The sequence below is a fragment of the Sceloporus occidentalis genome, unplaced genomic scaffold (genome assembly GCF_023333645.1).
Source record: "Sceloporus occidentalis isolate IW3139 unplaced genomic scaffold, rSceOcc1.0.p SCAF_5, whole genome shotgun sequence".
NCBI lineage: Eukaryota > Metazoa > Chordata > Lepidosauria > Squamata > Phrynosomatidae > Sceloporus > Sceloporus occidentalis.
The window spans coordinates 33,432,522-33,451,111 of record NW_028316985.1 but is presented as its reverse complement, the minus strand read 5'-3'; the positions used below and the strand labels follow the sequence as shown (position 1 = coordinate 33,451,111).

The window sequence follows — 18,590 nt, the reverse complement described above, 5'->3', positions numbered from 1 at the left end:
CGCGCGCAACAGCTGGTTACTGTCACGCGCCTGCAAGGAAGGGCAGAGGCGCCTGCAAGCTGCACCCGCGGGGAACAGACGCCTCTGCCGTTCCTTGCAGGCGCGTGACAGCAACCAGCTGTTGCGCGCGAGAACGCGCAGGGGTGCAGGGATGCTAGCAAGGGAGCAGCGGTTGACTCCCCTTGTGTTCTTCCCCTTGGGTCTGGCCAAACTAGGGTTCTCCTTCCCAAACCCCAAGGCACACTCCCCAGAAACAAAGCGTGAGGAATAAATAGAGGCTGGCCTTCCTTGGCCTTTGCCTGGTAGGGCAGGGCTAACTAGCCCAAGTCCAGCTGCTGTGGTTTTGGCCTTCCCCGGCTGGCTGGCTGGCTGGCTGGAGCCTTGGCTCTCCACACATAAACACACACAACAGACACACTCTTCAGCTTTGTGTGATTTTTTTGCTCCCCCTCTGGTCTTTGCGTCTTGGGCAGCCCTCTCTCTCTGTCTGTGTGTGTGTGTGAGGAGTGTTTACACGAAGGCTGCTGAGGGCGTTTGGCAGTGGGCTGTGTGTGTGTGTGTGTGTAGGACTTGTCCACAAGAACACTTCTGAGGGCGTTTTGGGGTGGGCAGTGTTTCTGTGTGTGTGCCTCTCTGTGTGTAGAAAGTGTGCGTTTGGTGTGTGAATATGTGTGTGTGTAAGACATATCCACACGAAGACTGCTGAGGGCATTTGGGGCGGGCAGTGTGTGGTGTGTCTGTGTATGTAGAAAGTGTTTATGTGTAAGGCTCGTCCACAAGAAGACTGCTGAGGGCATTTGGGGGAAACAATGTTTCTCTCCCTCTCTCTGTAGAAAGTGTGTGTGTGTGTGTGTGTGTAAGATTTGTCCAGGCTCCTGGGGGCCTTTGGGAATGGGCAGCGTGCGTTTGTGTGGGTCGCGATTGGGGTACCCTTTCTGAAGGTAGACGGGCGCAAGGAAAAGCCAGAGAAGCAGCCAGGGGCGCGCGTGCCCCCCCCCACACACACATCCCTCCAGGCACGCGCGCGCGCGCAGCCTCCTCTTCCTCCTCCCTCCCTCCCTGTTCTCTCCCTCTTCGCTCTCTCCTCAGAGCCAGCCCTCCTGTCACCAATTGCTAGGAATTTGAATGAAGAGTGGTCCAGCGCTGCTGCTGCTGCCTCCGCCGTCATCACCTCGTCCTCCTCCTGCAGGATCCCTCGTTGGGATGCAAAACCTGAACTTGGAGAAGCATCTCAGGCAAAGAAGCAGGTATGTCTTTCTCCCCCCCGCCTCCTCCTTAATGCTTTCAACCCTTTTGTGGTTCATCTTCATCCCTCCTAGCAGCCTGCACGATGGTGCTGCTGCTGCTGGGTGTCGATTCCATTACAGATCTGTCGAGCTCGTCCCTTTCTCTGGCGCGTTGCCTTGTCTAGAGGGGCAGAGGAATCAGCTCTCTTCCCTTCTCTTCTCCCTCCACCTTCCTCACTGCCCCTTTCTCCCCCCCCCCGCCCATCCTTGGTCGCTGCTGCTTTGATGCCGCCGAGGCTCAAGCCAGGGAAAGGTAAATGAGGTGTGTATGTTATGTGAGAGAGAAAAGGTAGAGGAGCCTTCAGGAAGGCGATACAGGTGAGGTGAACGCATGTCAAGGAGGAATGGCTTTGCTTCAATCTGTTCAGGCTTGTCCCTGGTTTTTCGCCCAGTTCTTAAGCCTGGTGTGTGTGTGTGTGTGTGTGTGTGCAGCTGTGTTTGACTGGATTTCTTTTTTCAGGCTTTGCGCGAATATTAGCAGAGAGAGGGAAGGAGGGAGGGCTCAGTGCTCCCCCTCTCCATTTGCAGCCATGGTAGTGATGGTGGAGCATGGTGGTGGCAACAGGAGGGGAGAATTCCAGCCCTGCATCCTCCTCCTTCCTCTGCCTCTGTGTCATCACAGCAAACTTTGGCAGGGGCTCTTTGCAGAGAGATTGTGTGTGTGTGTGTGTGTGAGAGAGAGAGAGAGATGGACAGTGTCTGTGCGTGGGCTTTGTGCTTTGGGTGATGGGGAGAAGTCCTGGAGGCTGTCGCTGGATCCTTTTTGGCTGCATGCAGAGAGATGTTTCTTCCTCCCTGCATGAGAACATGTGGATATAGGATATTAAGGCTGATACAACTGTGTATGATTGATAAGATTTGGCCCTTTGTACCCAAGGAGATGTGCCATAGGTACTGCCTGGCATGCCTCTGCAAGTTGTGAGTGGGCTGCCCATGCATACGTTTTAGAGTTTTATCTGGAGGGGGGTTGTTTCTGTGGAAACAGGTGGGTATATATATTTTCTAATATGGCAGCTCCCTGCTTTGGGGCACAAAGCTCAGAGAGGGGAGCCTTAAAAAATTGGATCGAGGGAAGAAGGCAAACCATTGCATCACACCCTCGCCTCAGAGTATGTAGAGAGCAAAGCTGCTGCTCGGTAATATTATAGAGCCTTGGTCTAGCCAGAGAGTGGCATAAATCTTAACACTGTTGCAGCCTGATGTGCTCAGGAGCTGCTGGGCACACATTCCTAGGTGTCTGGCCACACATGTGTGCTTGCATCCATGTATGGACGCAAATGTGCCGATGCAGGCGTAGTATCAACAGTTCTTCAAATGGGCTGTGGATGCAAGTGAGCGGTATGCCTCACGGATCCCAGTAGATTTGGATGGTACCTGTTATGTACAGGAACACAGGTTTTATGCTCCATGAAATCTGTTAATAAACCCACGTCCAACCTTTGTAGACAAATAATAATAATAATGCAATTTCTCCACCTAATGGGTTTTAAATTAGGCAGATAGGCTTTGAGCAGAAGGATCATAGTGCAGGATATAAAGGGGATTTATGTGTATAACACTGCCCCCTCCACCACAGCATAATTATGTAGATCAGAGAGGATGGGTTCAGGAGTTGGTAAGCAATGGGGTATGTTAGCCAAAGAATTTGGTATGATGTGTGCTTAGAAAACAGCAGGAGGAGATGGGAACTGGGGTACCCTGGATATTATTCTCCCATTACAGCACCATATTGTGGCATTTGTAGTGGTGAGTGAACAGCCTCCTCCTGGTGGCTCCAGGAAAAGTGCACGTTGATGAGGTTGCTAACATTTTTCAAGCAAAGCCTATTATTTGAACAACTCCTCCCTGCTTCTCTCCATGCTTTCTCCCCATCACAGTTCACCTAGTGGGAAGGCCAGGTGATGAAACTGCAGGTGGTAGAGGCTGTGATGGTGATATGATAGAAACCAGAGGAAGGAGGGAAGGGGAGAGAAGATCATGGCCATCCTTCCTTACTTTGGCTTGTTCTATGTGCATCCTTAGCATCAGAGACATGGACACTCTCATTTTTTAGAAGAGCAGAAGTGAGAGCATAAATGGAAAGGATCCACTAATAGCACAGATATTTAGGAAACAATCCCATAGACTCTATGGGTGCTTTCTTGTTTTAACTACTTTTCCTGAGAGTAGTTACTTGAATCTAGGTGACATAAATATTCTGAAATTTGAAATCTATTAACATTTTCATAGTAGTGCACCAGAAAGATTAATGGCTTTGTCACAACGAACACCTCAGGTTTAGTAAATATAGACATGTAAATACTGATAATCCTGGGTATATTTTAAAAATCTAAATCTCTAAACTCAGCAATTTACTGCCGAATACAGTCATCTAATTGTGAATACTGGTGATAACTATCTGAAAAGTGGGGACATGGATGGATTTATTTTGAGGCATTCGTAAAATTGGTATGCACATGTGAATGTTTATATTGGCCAAAATTTGGACATTTATTAAAAGTTTCCTCCATTAATCTCAATTCTAAACATGTTTCTTTTGGAAGTAAGTCTTCCTGATCCTTCCAGCCCTTGGGATATGCTTTCACATAAGCATCCATAATATTTTAGCTTTAATGGAAATTTCCTGGGGGTGGGAGGGGGAAGCAAGAGAGTACAGTCCTATGCATGTTTGCTTAGATGTATCTTTCACGGAAATGGGTACAGCCCTGGAGTCTAATAGGGCCACTAGAAGCAATTGGATAAGACTGTCTTTAGTGACTAGAATCAAAGATGTCAGGAGCAAGCAATAGATATGAGTCTAAAACAAAGAGATCACCAGATGTTTGTTGGATCACAGCCCCTAGAATCCCTCACATTGTCAAAATTGGCTGTTGCTTCAGGTTACCAAAGTCTCACAACATCTGAAGAGCTAAGATCGGGAGCCACTGGATTAGAAGAAGTTGATCCAAGCATCTGTTCTGTTATGGGCTGTTCAGAAAACTCTAAGCACATCTTCTTTCTGTTTCTGATCCCCTACTGGAAAATGGGAACCAATAACGATTGTTATTACAGTATTGATTAAATGAGAAGAAGAACACTTATAATATGGGTGGATGAATAATGAAAGCAGATGAAGCTTAGTAGCAGCAACCATAATAACAGCATGAAAGAGTTGCCGTACTACTGTCACTGAGTCCGATATTCAGCCAGACATGTTAGTACAAGAACGGTGAGTACCTGGCCCTTTGGGCATTGCTGGACTGCAAATTCATGATTGGGGGTTGTAGTTCAAGGACAGCTGGGCAGTCTACATTTTTCCATTTCTACTTCAGTATATTATGAATTCATGCTTAAACATGAAAGGCTTATATGTCCACCAAAACAGAAGTTATGGTAGCCTTTTTGGGGAGAAAGAACTTGCAACTTGTAGATACCTCATAACATGAAGGCAGAAAACACATCTTGCCATTTTTTCCTGACTTGATTTGAAATTTCTATTGAAGCAGAGCTTGTGGGATCTACAACAGCATCTCCCAGACATCATGGCCCAAGTTGTATGTACTTGTAGGTGGTCTTAAAGCTGTAGACCAAATAAGGAATGTTTCCACTATTTGGAAATGCCCATTGGAATCATGGGCAGCATACCCGAGGATGCTTGTGAGGAAAGTTCTTTAACTTGATGCATAGATCATAGCTCAGTGATAGAGTCTATACTTTGTATAGTCATAGTTTCACTCCCTGGTATCTCCAGTTAAAAAGATCAGCTAGCAGGTGGTGGTAAAGACCCTTGACTGAGATATGGGAAAGATTAGTCAGTGCTGAAGCCTTTTCTCTTCCTTGCCTCAGTAGGTGACAGAAATATCAGTAGTAAACCAGAGTTGTGTGTCTCTAGTACAGTGGGCCCTTGGTACCAGGACCACTTCAAAATCCACGGATGCTGAAGTCCTATTATATACAATGACATAGTAAAATACAGTATAAAATGGCAAAATCAAGGTTTGCTTTTTGGAATGTATATTTCTGGGGATATTTTCAAGCTGTGGGTGGTTAAATCCATGGATAAAAAATCTGTGGATATGGAAGGCCAACCAAACAGTCTTCTCCATCCTTGTCCCTGCCCCCAATGTCAAAGACCAGAACTGACATTACCCCAGCTCATTAGCTTTGTGGGCTGGGGCTGACAGAAGTTCTAGTTCAAAATATGTGGAGACTATCAGTTTAGCAAAGGCTCTTCTGTGGATTTTTTTTTTTTTACAGAAAATGCACATATCTTCCCAGCTGATAAGAATTTTGATATCTCTAAAGATACATATATTGAGAAATAAGGTGCAAAAAAGGCCAATGCAATTTTAGGCTGCATCAATAAAAGTATAGTGCCTAGATCAAGAGAAGTAATAGTGCCACTGTATTCTGCTCTGGTCAGGCCCCACCTGGAATATTGTGTCCAGTTCTGGGCACCACAATTCAAAAAGGACATTGAGAAACTGGAGCGTGTCCAGAGGAGGGCAACTAAAATGGTGAAAGGTCTGGAAACCTTGCCCTATGAGGAACGACTCAGGGAGCTGGGGATGTTTAGCCTGGAGAAGAGAAGGTTAAGAGGTGATATGATAGCCCTGTTTAAATATTTGAAAGGATGTCATATTGAGGAGGGAGCAAGCTTGTTTTCTGCTGCTCCAGAGAACAGGACCCGGAACAATGGATGCAAGCTACAGGAAAAGAGATTCCACCTCAACATTAGGAAGAACTTCCTGACAGTAAGGGCTGTTCAACAGTGGAACACACTCCCTCGGAGTGTAGTGGAGTCTCCTTCCTTGGAGGTCTTTAAGCAGAGGCTGGATGGCCATCTGTTGGGGATGCTTTGATTTGGATTTCCTGCATGGCAGGGGGTTGGACTGGATGGCCCTTGTGGTCTCTTCCAACTCTATGATTCTATGATTCTATGATTTGCATTGTAGAAATAATGCAGTTTGACACTACTTTAAGTGCTGTAGTTCCATTCTGTAGAATCCTGGGATTTGTAGTTTTACAAGGTCTTTAGGTCTTCTTTGCAAAGAGTGCAAATGCCAGGATTCTGTAGGATGGAGCCATGACAGTTAAAGTGGTGTCAAACAACATTATTTATACCATGTAGATGCAACCTTAGTTAGCTATAAGGATAACTATATATATAAAATATGGTAAAGTATGTAGTTCATTATGATTGTCTCCTGGTTTACTTCTGGGAACAGGGAATCATTTTATCATTACAGCATGTTCATTATGTAGGTTAGCTGAAAGACAGAGACTTGCCCAAGGCCACCCAGAAAGCTTCTCAGCAAAGCAAAGATTTGAATTCAATTCCAATTTGGGGGTTTCATTTGCCTCTTATTTGTCTTTAAGACTTAAAAGCCCTGAAGGATTGTATTTGCTGGTGGTATTCAAGTTTTCTCCCTCAAGCCATGGCAGTTAAAGTGGAATTATTGCATATGAATGGTATAATGTGAAAGGATTCTTAAATCAAATAATATTCTTGCATTTGGAGGGCAGGTGTGACACCAGAACAATCCTTTAGCACATTGCTGGGCCCACAGTTTCTAGGAGGGTCCACCACTCACATCTGCCAAGGCCCCAATATGTCTGGCTCTGAGAGCCACCATTTTAAATACTCACAATGACCCTTAAAATTAGCAACATTCTGGGGCTGTGTGTTAAATTAAAATAGCTGCCTCCAGTGAAGTGGGCTCTAGGAGGAAGTTGTTAAACTTCACATTCCAGGACATTGTGTAAAATGGCTACTGTAAGTAAAGGTCTGGGAGCCACTCTTTTGATTTCTCATAATTCTCAGAATAATGTTAAATGGGCACATTGTAGGAAATTAAAATGGTGCCATCATCAGACTCTGCTGCTGTCACCCTGCAAACTTGCCAAGGGCCAACAGAGAGAGTTTTGTGAAGGTCACCTCAAACCTGAAGCCAGGCAATGGTCAGACCTGTTTTGGGGCCTCATTCCTGTCTCCATGTTGTTGAGAGGACAAGCAAGAACATCTTCCTCAACCTGATGTCTTTCTTGTCTGTTGGATTATACCTCCATCATCCCCAAATCACCATGGGCCCCTGGTAACTGGGGACATGGGGAGTTGTAGTCTGACACATCTGGAATGTTCCAAGATATGAAAAGGTCCACCTATACACACATAATATTCTATTATGGCTAAATTCTTTGGCTGAGGATCAAGAATGCCTTTCAGGAACGTTTATCCCCAATAACAGATCTGTTGTTATTGTTGAAGATTCCCTGATAAATGTTCCACAGAGAGAGAGAAAGAGAGAGAGAGGGAGGGAAGGAGAATTCGAATGAAAAACAATATTTTTATGGTTCTCTACCTCCAGTGGAAAGAAGTCTTGAGACATGCGAATATTGCCAGAGAGTAGATAGAAATTATATGCTTAGGGCTGCCATATCCCGCCTGGGGGCGGGACTTTCCTGGTTTGGGGCGGGTCTGCACGGTCCCGTCCCGGTTTGGCGCCGCCCCTGGGATTCCCCCCCCAGAGAGGCCCTGGAGGCGGCTCCGCGATTGCGGAGTCCTCCAAGGCCTCACCGGGGCCTGGGAGATGCTCCCTCCCAGGCCCCAGCGAGGCCCTGGGGGTGGCTCCACGATCGTGGAGTCCTCCAAGGCCTCGCCGGGGCCTGGGAGGAGGAGGAGGCCACTTGCCACCGCAGCGATGGCCGCGATGACGGGCGGCCCCCGCGCCCCTTCCTGGCCTGAGAGGAGGCCGAGGCTTCCTCCCAAGCCGGGAAGGAGGACAAGGTTTAAAAATATAGGACTTTTTTTTTAATTTCCTGGCCAGGAATTTTTTTTAAAAAAGGTCCTACATTTTTAAACCTTGTCCTACATTTCCCCCGGTTTGGAGGTCCTCAGGGATGGCAACCCTATATATGCTATATATCAAGTGGAGGTATCTGACTATAAGCTAAAAGACTATCTTTTTTGACTCACAGCATCCAGTGAAGTAGCTGTTTTAGATTCTGTTGCAGTGAAAACAACACACACCACACAGCCATGTTTACCAGCATCCATCCATCCTTCAGGGTGAGCACAAACAGTTATGCCTGCTGGAATTTTCTTTGGCACCATTTTCCTTTGCCTTGCTCTTTACATTCTTTGTTACATCTCCTTAGGTTTTACCCTTGACCTATCTACAGGTCATATCAAAATCAATCATTTTGGCTCCAAAACCTGCCCTTGGCTTATACCTGGGGTCAAATTACAGTTGGCCCTCCATTTTTGTGGAGGATCTGTTCCGGGCCCCCCATGAAAACAGAGCCTCGCACATATTCAAGCCCCATAGGCTTGAATAGGGCACATTCCTGTGCTCGTGCGCAGGGGCGCACCCCATTAAAAATAGTGGACGTCAGCCCTCTGTGGATTCTCAAGGTCATGGATCCGAGATCCGTGAGTTAGGAGGGGTGACTGTATAGTTGAATATCTATAACACACTAGCTTTTGAAAGTTATCATTAGGCAAAGGTGGTAGGGAAAAAATCATGCAGGGGAAACAAAACTGATGTTGTTGAAGTCATGCATCTGCATCTATTGATTTTGGTTGTTACAATAAGAATAGGTTCATGCAGGCAGAAAGTTCAATTCCCCTAGCACACCACCAAAAGGTGGAGGAAGAACAGGAACAACACATGAATTGTTGTTAGGAATCAAGCATTATTATACTAAGGATTGGAATGTTTTGTTCTGCAATCATTAGGTTTAAACACAAAAATTAATAAGCAACTTATTTGAATATATTTATATTTATATTTATATATATACGAGGACATTGGTGGGGAATCCCAGTTATAGAACACCCTCCCCTTGGAGGCCTGATTGGCACCAATGTTGCTGCTGCCTAGATGACAAGTAAAAACATAGTTGTTCTTGAAAACTTTTGGGGCCTAACTGGTTTTACAAAATCCCTCCCATTATCATGGTTTTAAACTCTTTTAACTTGTATTTTAATTTAATTGTTTAAAGCTTTTTTAGCCTTTAAAATATTTTAATTATTTATACTGCTTTAAATCTGTTAGATTTTTTTTAATGTGACAAGTTCTTTGGATAAAGGGTGGGATATAAATATTTTGATCAACAAGCAATAAAATACATTTTTAAAAAATCTGTGAACTCAATCTAAGTTCAGTAAGTGGTATTTAAATAAGCTTGACTTGACTTGGTGTGCTTCTGTAGAGAAGACATTGAATTTATATCTGGCCCCCACCCCAAAAAAACAAAGTTCAGACTTCTCCCCTTAGCATGGGCCAACTTTTAGATGCCCTTCTCCTCTGTCAATCAAACTGGAATGCAAGCAATCTACCATGCATGGTAATTGTGAAGCTAAGCAAGGTAAAGATCATGTAGCAGTTGGTACATTAAAATTCCTCCACAAATGAATAATGATTCTAATGGGTAGGAGGTTAAGCTTTAAGAAATACTTCTGTCCTTATTTTCTCAGTGGAGAACTAAACTGGTGAGAATGTTTTCACAAAAACTTTCCCTCCCTTTTCTAAAGAATGCAAGGTTGATAAATTAGTGTTCACAAAGATGGTTGACAATTTTCTTTCAGCCTGTTTCTACAGCCATCTCATCCCCATTGTAATTGCAGAGCTTGTGAAAGATTATTTTTCAACTACACCTTCCAGAAATCTCAACTTTCATGGGATAAATTCATTACTTGGCAAATTCATGCCTCGTGAACATCCTGGTTGTGGAATTGTGGGGGCTGTAGTATAAAATAATAATAATAATAATAATAATAATAATAATAATAATCCTTTACTTATAAAGTGTTGTAAATTTACACAGTGCTTTATAAATAATAATAATAATAATAATAATAATAATATTTTTATCCCACCTCTTCCAAGGATCAAGGCAGTGTACAATAGTTGACATACTACATAATAAAATGCATCCCATTACCCTCCTGTGAAATTTTGCAATTGCATTAGCCTGCATTATGGTCACTGATTTAGGATTCACCAGTGAGTACACTATTTGGTCGATCAACCAAATTCTCCACAACCAATGCTCGCCATTGTGTGCCATCACTCAAATCTTTGCTGAGTTCAGTGTGTACAATACATTGGTAGACTAAACCTTTGCCTCACCATAGGCTTTGTGATGCTTAGCTGTTTCCCCCACTCTTTCTCCTTCTACCCTACCAAAGGCAGAGCTGGTTGTGTGAAAAGGTCATAATTTGGCTGTCAACAGCATAACATAAATAATGAATTTGCCAGCATGAACATCTGAGATGAAGGATGGCCTTAGAGTTAATATAGGCTGCCTCCCTTGTTACAGTCAAATGAGGGGTTGTCCCATTCAGGGTTCTGTTAACAACAGAGAACAGAAGGAGTGCAGAAGGATCCTTCTTTTAATGGCCCTGTGGCACACTAAAATGCAGAGGGGCCCTTGAGGACAGGTTACTGATGGGATAAGAAACTTTCAAATCTGGAGAGCGGATAAATTTTCTGACATCTTCAGCTATAGATTAACTGCTAACTGTTAAACAAGCAAACTACCAGTGATGAAGAGAGACAGATGACAGGCTATCTCTTTTATTGTAGAACAGTTTTAGGGATTAGGAGAGAGCTGTGTTCATTTTAGGACACAAAGGTTGCAGATCCGTAATTAAATTCCTTAGTGCTTCTTCCTTCATTTCACCAGCTCTCACCAAAGATTCTCCCATAACCTTCTAACAACAGCCACTAAAGGGACCTTCAGGAAAATCACAGAAATCAAACCCACCCTGCTCTTCCTTCTAGCTCCAGAGGAGTGGATTATTAAAAACATACACACAGATTACACTGCCTGCATCATCTCCCCACATACCTACTTCTCTATCAAGCACAAAAGTGACCCAAGGTATCCTGATGCTCAAAGCAGGAAGCAAAGCATTTCCCTAATAACTACTTGCCCATGTTGTGGCAGAATTGCAACTAGCCAACTGCCATACAGGAAAAATACCCTCCTAGTATAGGAAGAAGAGTCAGTAGTGGTAATGTCTCTGCACCCTCCCATGTTCTTATAAAAAATGGAGGAGAGAGCCAACACTTGGCGCTGTTATTGTGAGTACAGTAGTAGAAGCACCCACACATAATGCTGGGTGGGGAGAGGAAAGAAGAGGCAGCTGTATGTCCTCTGCAGAAGAGCAAAAATCTTTTAGGGCTTCCCTCCCATAGTGCCTTGGCTATGAGAACTCCTTGGAACTAGACACCCAAGATACAGCTCTAGGTGGAGCTGGTCTCTGGAGAGGGACATGCAGCATGCTACTGCCTCCTCCTCAGCCTGCTTCCAATGCACCCACTACTATCCTCAGAATCATCATCACCACCACCACCATCATCATCTCCTCCTCCATCATTTCCTCCTCTATGTGCAGGGAGGGTGTAGGTGAGGAAGTGGTTGATGGTGACAGCCAGCCAGCCAGCCAGCCAGCCAGCCAGCCAGCCAGCCAGCCAGCCAGCCATCATGGGCATGTAGGGATTCTGTTGCTGCCACAGCAGCTACCACTGTGCATAGCTTCTTTTCTTCATGAATGAGTCAGCTCTTGAAAACAGCCTGCAGTGGCATCTTTGTGAAATGCGTTAATCTGTTTCAGATTGCCCAGAAATCTATCAGGAGATCACTAGAACCTGATCTGCCTTCTGCACATATCTGCAGTAGAGTGCATCTGCTTTGCATATTGGAAGAAGGAAGCATGAAAGTTAGACCTTGATGGCTAGTTTGAGAGAGAGAGAGAGAGAGAGAATATTGCTATGAAGTCCCACCAAAATGTTGTGGGGGCATTGGGAATGTGTTTCACAGTGAAGAATGTAAGAGCACCTCTTTGCTGAGCCTCCTGGCAATTAGAATCATAGAATCATAGAGTTGGAAGGAAGAGATCACAAGGGCCAGCCAGTCCAACCCCCTGCTATGCAGGAAATCTAAATCAAAGCATCCCCGACAGATGGCCTTCCAGCCTCTGTTTGAAGACCCCTAAGGAAGGAGACTCCACCTCACTCTGAGGGAGTTTGTTCCACTGTTGAACAGCTTTTACTGTCAGGAATTCCTCCTAATGTTGAGGTGGAATCTCTTTTCCTGCAGTTTGCATCCACTGTTCCACGTTCTAGTCTCTGGAGCAGCAGAAAACAAGCTTGCTCCCTCCTCCATATGACATCCCTTCAAATATTTAAACAGGGTTATCATATCATTATTATGTGTTTCTGTTCTGACAAGCTTTCGAGAGAACTTGGAGGCCAGTGTGCAACTTTATTGCTGCTGCCCTGCATTGCTATCGGGAGTTGTTTTGTATGACTGTGGTGGCTATATTTGGTTTTGTTTGTTTGTCCTGAAAACTGCTCTGTATTCTTTAAAAATATAAAATATTTAAATGAATACATTGGATTGGAGACTCAGGAGGCTTGTTATGGATTCCTAGTTCTTTTGCATGCATTCTTTGTGCTTCCAGAGTATAACCAGCTATTTACTGTCAGTGTACCCACCACGTCTGTCTGTAAAATTGGGAATAATCATTCTTCTCCATCACAGGCATCTTTCCCCATGCAAAGATGCCTTAATGTTTTCACTGTGCAGCACGTACTATGCAGATGAGGGCTACCTTGAGCACTGAAGTAGCACATACAGATAAGTGAATTTTCCGTTGCTGATGTCAGCACTCTGTGGCATTTTCATGTTTCTGGATATCATGAGTCACATATGGCTAGGATTGCTGAGCTGCTTGTCTTATAATGACTCAGACCATTAGTTCATCAATTACTCTAATATCTCCTCTGATTGACAACAGCTTTTCAAGTTTCAAGCCAAGTTCTTACCTTGGAGATACCAGATATTAAATTCAAGAATGTGCACAGTGCTTCTTTACCATTCAGGTGTGAATCCTTTCATAATAATTTGACAGTATGTTTTTTAAAGGAAAAATACTAGACAAGGTGTAAGATCACTAACCTCTGGGATAGAGCTTGGAAAGTTGCTTTACAGTTTTCATGTAACGTTACAGCAGTGTTTCCCTCAAAGAGTTGAGGAAGCCTGAGAATCTTCCGAAAGCAAAGCAAGACCATTTGGTTTGTGAGAAAATCAGCTCAGGTGGTAGGGTAACATTATATTTCTTGTGCTTTCTTTCATTCTGTTTTGCCAGGGTTTTTTGAGGTTTTTCCTTTCTTTCCCAGTCCCAAGCCATGGGGCTGGAACATGTGTATTTCTAAATATATAAGGAACCAAGACTCACCTAGACATCTGGTCACCAGGCAGGTGGCTAATTGCACCCATAGTCTCCAGTGAGAGATGTCAGATCTCCAAAATCAGATGTTGCCTCTCATTTGCAATTGCACTGTAGGTGGGTTGTAAGTTGTGTTTTTCAGGGCACACAGGAAAACATGGGCAAAGGAGATGGCATGAATAAATAGACTTCTGACTGAAAAAGAAAATGGAATGGCAGTGAAAGAAGTAAGAAATTCATTGATTTCAGAACAAAACCACTAATGACCAAACCAGCTCCGATAGTAAGATGACTTAATTTTATAATGCATTCTGTACAGACTGTTACACTTTCTGTGGTGGCTGGTGGGGAGGTGAATCTGGTTTGGATTGTAGTCTAAACTTTATATGAACTATCCAAGGTATGGGGAAGGGATTTAGCACCTTGGATAGCAACTACATAGTTTGAATTAAAACATAGAGTGGATTCACTGGCGCACTAATGTGGAACTAACAGTCACTACTGATTTTTTTCTGATTTTTTTTTCTGATTATCTGTATATTGGGGGAACACCCAGGGAAAAAGAATGAGGATTTTTCAGCATGGGTATAATAAGGGTTTATTTTTTTCCTGACACACATGGACAGTTATAGGGCTACAAGTAAAGTAAAGATGGGCTGGTAAGGTAAAGGTATTCTGTTGCTGGAGAAGACTTCCAGAGATACCATGGACTGCTTAAAATACAAATGAATGGGTCTAAGAGTAAACTACTCTTGGACTCTCACTAGAACCCAAGATAACTAAGTTGAGGCTGTTGTACTTTGAAGATATAATAAAATGATATGACTCACTGGACAAAAACTGATGATGTTTAGTAAAGAGGAAAGCAATAGGAAAAGAGGGAGGCCACATTACAGATTTATAGACTTAATCAGGAAAGCTGTGAGCCTGAATTTGCAAGACCTGAGCAGGGTATTTATTGACCAGGAATCTTGGAAGTCTCTCATTCACCAGGTTGCCATAAGCTGAAGTTGATTTGACAGCAAATAACAAGAATTAGATTCAGGAGCTAAAGCCTGGAAAATGTACTTTTGGAGGGGCTAAACTTTCCAAAAGACTCAAATTCTGGGTGTTGTAGATAAGAACTAGCATTTCTCTGTCTGATGGTCAGTATGTTATCTTTTTGCCTTTCCTTAGATAAATTACATCATGCTTGTTATTTCATTGGGGCAATCAAGTGTCACAACTGTTTCAGCAATGTAAAGGAAAAAGGTAAAGGTATTCCCCATTGACAAGATTGTCAAGTCATGTCCGACTGTAGGGGGTGGTGCTAATCTCCGTTAACTAAGCCAAAGAGCCAGCGTTATCAGAGACTACTCTGTGATCATGTGGCCAGCATGATGGTACAGAAAACTGTTTACCTTCCCACCGGAGTGGTACCTATCTACTTGCATTTAGATGCTTTCAGAGTGCTAGGTTGGCAGAAGCTGGGACTAGTGATGGGAGCTCACCCCATCATGTGACACCTGGGCCTTCCACTGCCAACTTGCCGATCTTGCAAACAACAGAGTCAGTGTCTTAGCCACTTGAGCCACTGCATCACATTCAGCAATGTGCTCCTCTATTAATGGTGGCTCCTACTATATAGCAGTGGTGAACATCTGTGACCTTTTCATGTTTATTTTTATTATACAGTTTTTCTCAGACCTAGCAAAAATAGCCAATGGTTAGGGATTATGACAGCTGCATTCCCCAAAAATTTGGAGGGCCACACTTGCTCACTCATGTTATACAATGTCATCCCTTCACATCATGCTTTACAAAGTAAAATTTGGGGAACTGCTGGGAAGACTGACCATGTCTTCAAGCAGGTTGAGGTGTCTGCTTCAGGCAGCAGATTTTGAATGCCATGAGAGGATGGCAAATTAAGACCCGTTAACTGAGCAATTGTTGTATTTTATACTTCCAGAGATAGGGAAAGGTGCTTATGTGATTTTTTGCCTCATGTACCAAACTAATTTGGCTGGCTTTGAGTATTATGCAAAGTATTACCTTGACTTGGGTGAGTGAGTGGGGGCTGCCATTTATTGCTCTTGCTTTAGGCAGCAAAATGTCTTGAGTCAGACGTGTTGTTAGGAAATTCTTTAATGAAAGAAGCTGCAGAAAAAGTTATGTCATACAGACACATGAAAAAGTAAAAGGAAAGAAAGAAGAAAGAAAGAAAGAAAGAAAGAGAGCTCAACATTGAGTGGATTTTGTGCCATTTTTAATGAGTAAAGAAAATGGAAAAATACATGAAAAAGGTGGTTGACAGCTGGTGGGTTGCATGGAATGTTGTATTACAAAATTCATTGGGGTATATTCACACTGTACAGTTAATGACAGTTTCATGTCAATTTAATTGCCATAGCTCCATCTTGTGGAATCTTAGGATTTGTGGTTTGGTGAGGTAGTGCATTCTCTTGAAATAAAGTGTAGAATGCTTCAGCAGAGAATTCTAAGTATCTCATGAAACTACACATCCCAGGATTTCATACTACTTGGGCACGTCAGTTAAAATGGTATCATAATGATGTGACTGTGTGATGTGGAAACATTGCTTGTATTTAAAGTCTTGTGCTCACCACTTTTTTTAAAATAAAAAATAGAACTTGCCCTTGGCATTCATAATACATATCATGTAAACATAGTATCACTGGCCAGGGCCAGCCTATCCATTGGGAAAATGGTCCATTTGTTCTCATTATTAGAATTGTTTTAAGAATATTTTTCCATAGAAAACTTGTAGCTAAAATGACATAGAGCAGTATAAAAAAATATTAATATAGTTGGGGGAAACATAGTAAAGCACTACAGAGATAAATGATAAAGCTACACAGTGGAGGCAATAAATCAACATTCAGATCAACTAACCATTGTGAAATTTTACATGCACACGAACACAAACAAAATATGGATATATTGGTCCTGTAAGCATTGTCAGTGCTGTGAAATGTCCTAGACATTTTCCCAGTTCTATGAAATGGTAGGCTCAGATCTGTCAAAAGGATCATTCTGGGATTTTTATGAGGCAGGACAATAAGTGTGCAGGGTGGGAGGTAGGTCTAGAAAGTCCAAAGGATATTTTTTCAAAGCTCTACTTCATTTTATCCAGCTTCTTTCTGGCTTGAGAAGGGGAAGTGTTAGGGAATGTGGGTGACAAACCACAGACAGTCAAGGGGTGCCCTCTGGTTGGGCTATGATAAAGCTTTGCAAGAGAACTGAATGTGGTATGATACAATGCATCAGCATAATTTCCAGTGTTAAAAAAGAAGATACCCCCCATCAAGTTCTGTTCCCCAGAGTCAAATGCATGTAATGAGGTATCTCTATATGACAATATCCATAGATATTCTGTCAGGTGCCTGGAGGTAATGATTCCTCTCTATACTGCTCTAGTGAGACCAGGCTTAGAAATCGCCTTTGATTCTGAGTGTCCTGGTAGTACAGAGATGTTGACAAATTGGAGGGAATTCAGGAAAGAGTAACAGGAATGATTAAGGGGCTGGAGAGATTGATTTATGAGGGAAGATTAAAAGGACTAAATATGTATAGCTTGTTTAAACAATGACACGACAGACAACAGCCTACAAGTATTTGGAAGCTGTAAACAGCAAGGAGGGGGAGATGAGCAAGTGTTATTTCTAGGGTTGCTTGATGGCCTATATTTCTGAAGAATAAGTCTATACCAAGATTTCAGCTGGCATTTCATGGGGGGCCTTTCCAAACTCCATGGGATCCCAAGGCTGTGGAATGTGTGGGATGGTGATGAAACAAGTGTTGGGTTTATGTGGAAGGAGAACCATGTGTGACCTAAGGAAGTCTTTCAGTTGTACAAATATTGAACCAGAATCACAATCCCTTTAGTGGTCATGCTTTCTGGCGATTTTGGGAATTGTAGTCCCATTGTTAAGTTTTCTGGGCTCAGTAATTCTCTAAACTGGAGAGAGCCCTGGTGGCGCAGTGGTTAAATGCCTGTACTGCAGCCATTTACTCAAAACCACAAGGTTGCGAGTTTAAGACCAGCAAAAGGGCCCAAGCTCGACTCAGGCTTGCATCCTTCCGAGGTCACTAAAATGAGTACCCAGACTGTTGGGGGCAAATTAGCTTACTTGCTGTTCACCGCTATGATCTTTGGAATAGCGGTATATAAATAAAACAAATTATTATTAATTATTAAACATTTTTACATTTGCATAGCAAATTTTCGTGCCTCTGGGTCTGTGTTTCCAGTGCTTTCAACTGAACATTCACACAAATTAAAGTGGTCATGTGTCCTGTTTTTCAGAGGCCAGTCCTCTCTTGGAAGGTATCCAAGTGTAGTACTGTATTAGAACCATATTAAAAGGGGACAACAGACAGTGGCCTCTCTATGTCTCTCTCTTTTGGAAAAGGGGATTGTACTCCTCCTCCTCCTCCTCCTCCTCTTTTTTCAGTGTGTGTGTGTCCACCCCAAGACAGACAGATGAAAGAAAAATCTAAAAAAGTACACAGTGACCTACATCTTCTGTATGTACAGGGGTAGGTCAATCTTGACTGAATGTTCTGTTTGGACTGAAAAGATGAGATCTATATTGGAGGACTCTTTCTGAGTTTCACTCTGGTAGCTGGCGGTGGTGGAAATTATAGTATAACTCTGTTGGAATCACTGTTTGGGTAACACTGTTATACCTAACATATCTGTCATAAGTAAGGTGTCTGGTAAGAGCTGTTAGACTCAAGTTACTGAGAGCAGCAAGCTCTGGTAGAATCTTCATAAGTTGGGTTGCAATTCCCCTAATGAAATCCACAGTCCCAGATTTAGCTCAGTCAACTCTAGTTCTAAAATGGGGATTTTGTGGGGTCATCATGAAAGGTAAGATGGGAAGTCTCATTCTGCATCCCCTCCCCCCAATAATCTAAGTACTGCTCTGAACTCCAAAAACAAATGAATTCATTTATCCAGGGCAGCAATTTTAACCTTTTCTTTACCACAGACCATCTTTAAATATTTTCTGTTGCTGTGGACCACCAAGACTTAATTTAAGATTTAAAACTCTAAAGTGCATCAAATATTTATTTAAAGT

At 43.1% G+C, this 18,590-nt stretch overlaps 1 protein-coding gene across 7 annotated transcripts in view; it reads left to right on the top strand.

The window, feature by feature from the left end:
* Positions 1 to 1,072: 1,072 nt before the first annotated feature.
* The window catches only part of ELFN2 (extracellular leucine rich repeat and fibronectin type III domain containing 2), a 210,419-nt gene continuing 192,901 nt past the window's right edge, over positions 1,073 to 18,590 (top strand). For all 7 annotated transcript variants that reach the window (XR_016281518.1, XR_016281517.1, XR_016281519.1 and 4 more), the window contains exon 1: positions 1,073 to 1,247. The gene's annotated coding sequence lies outside the window, so the exon portion shown is untranslated. The remainder of the gene's footprint in view (positions 1,248 to 18,590) is intronic.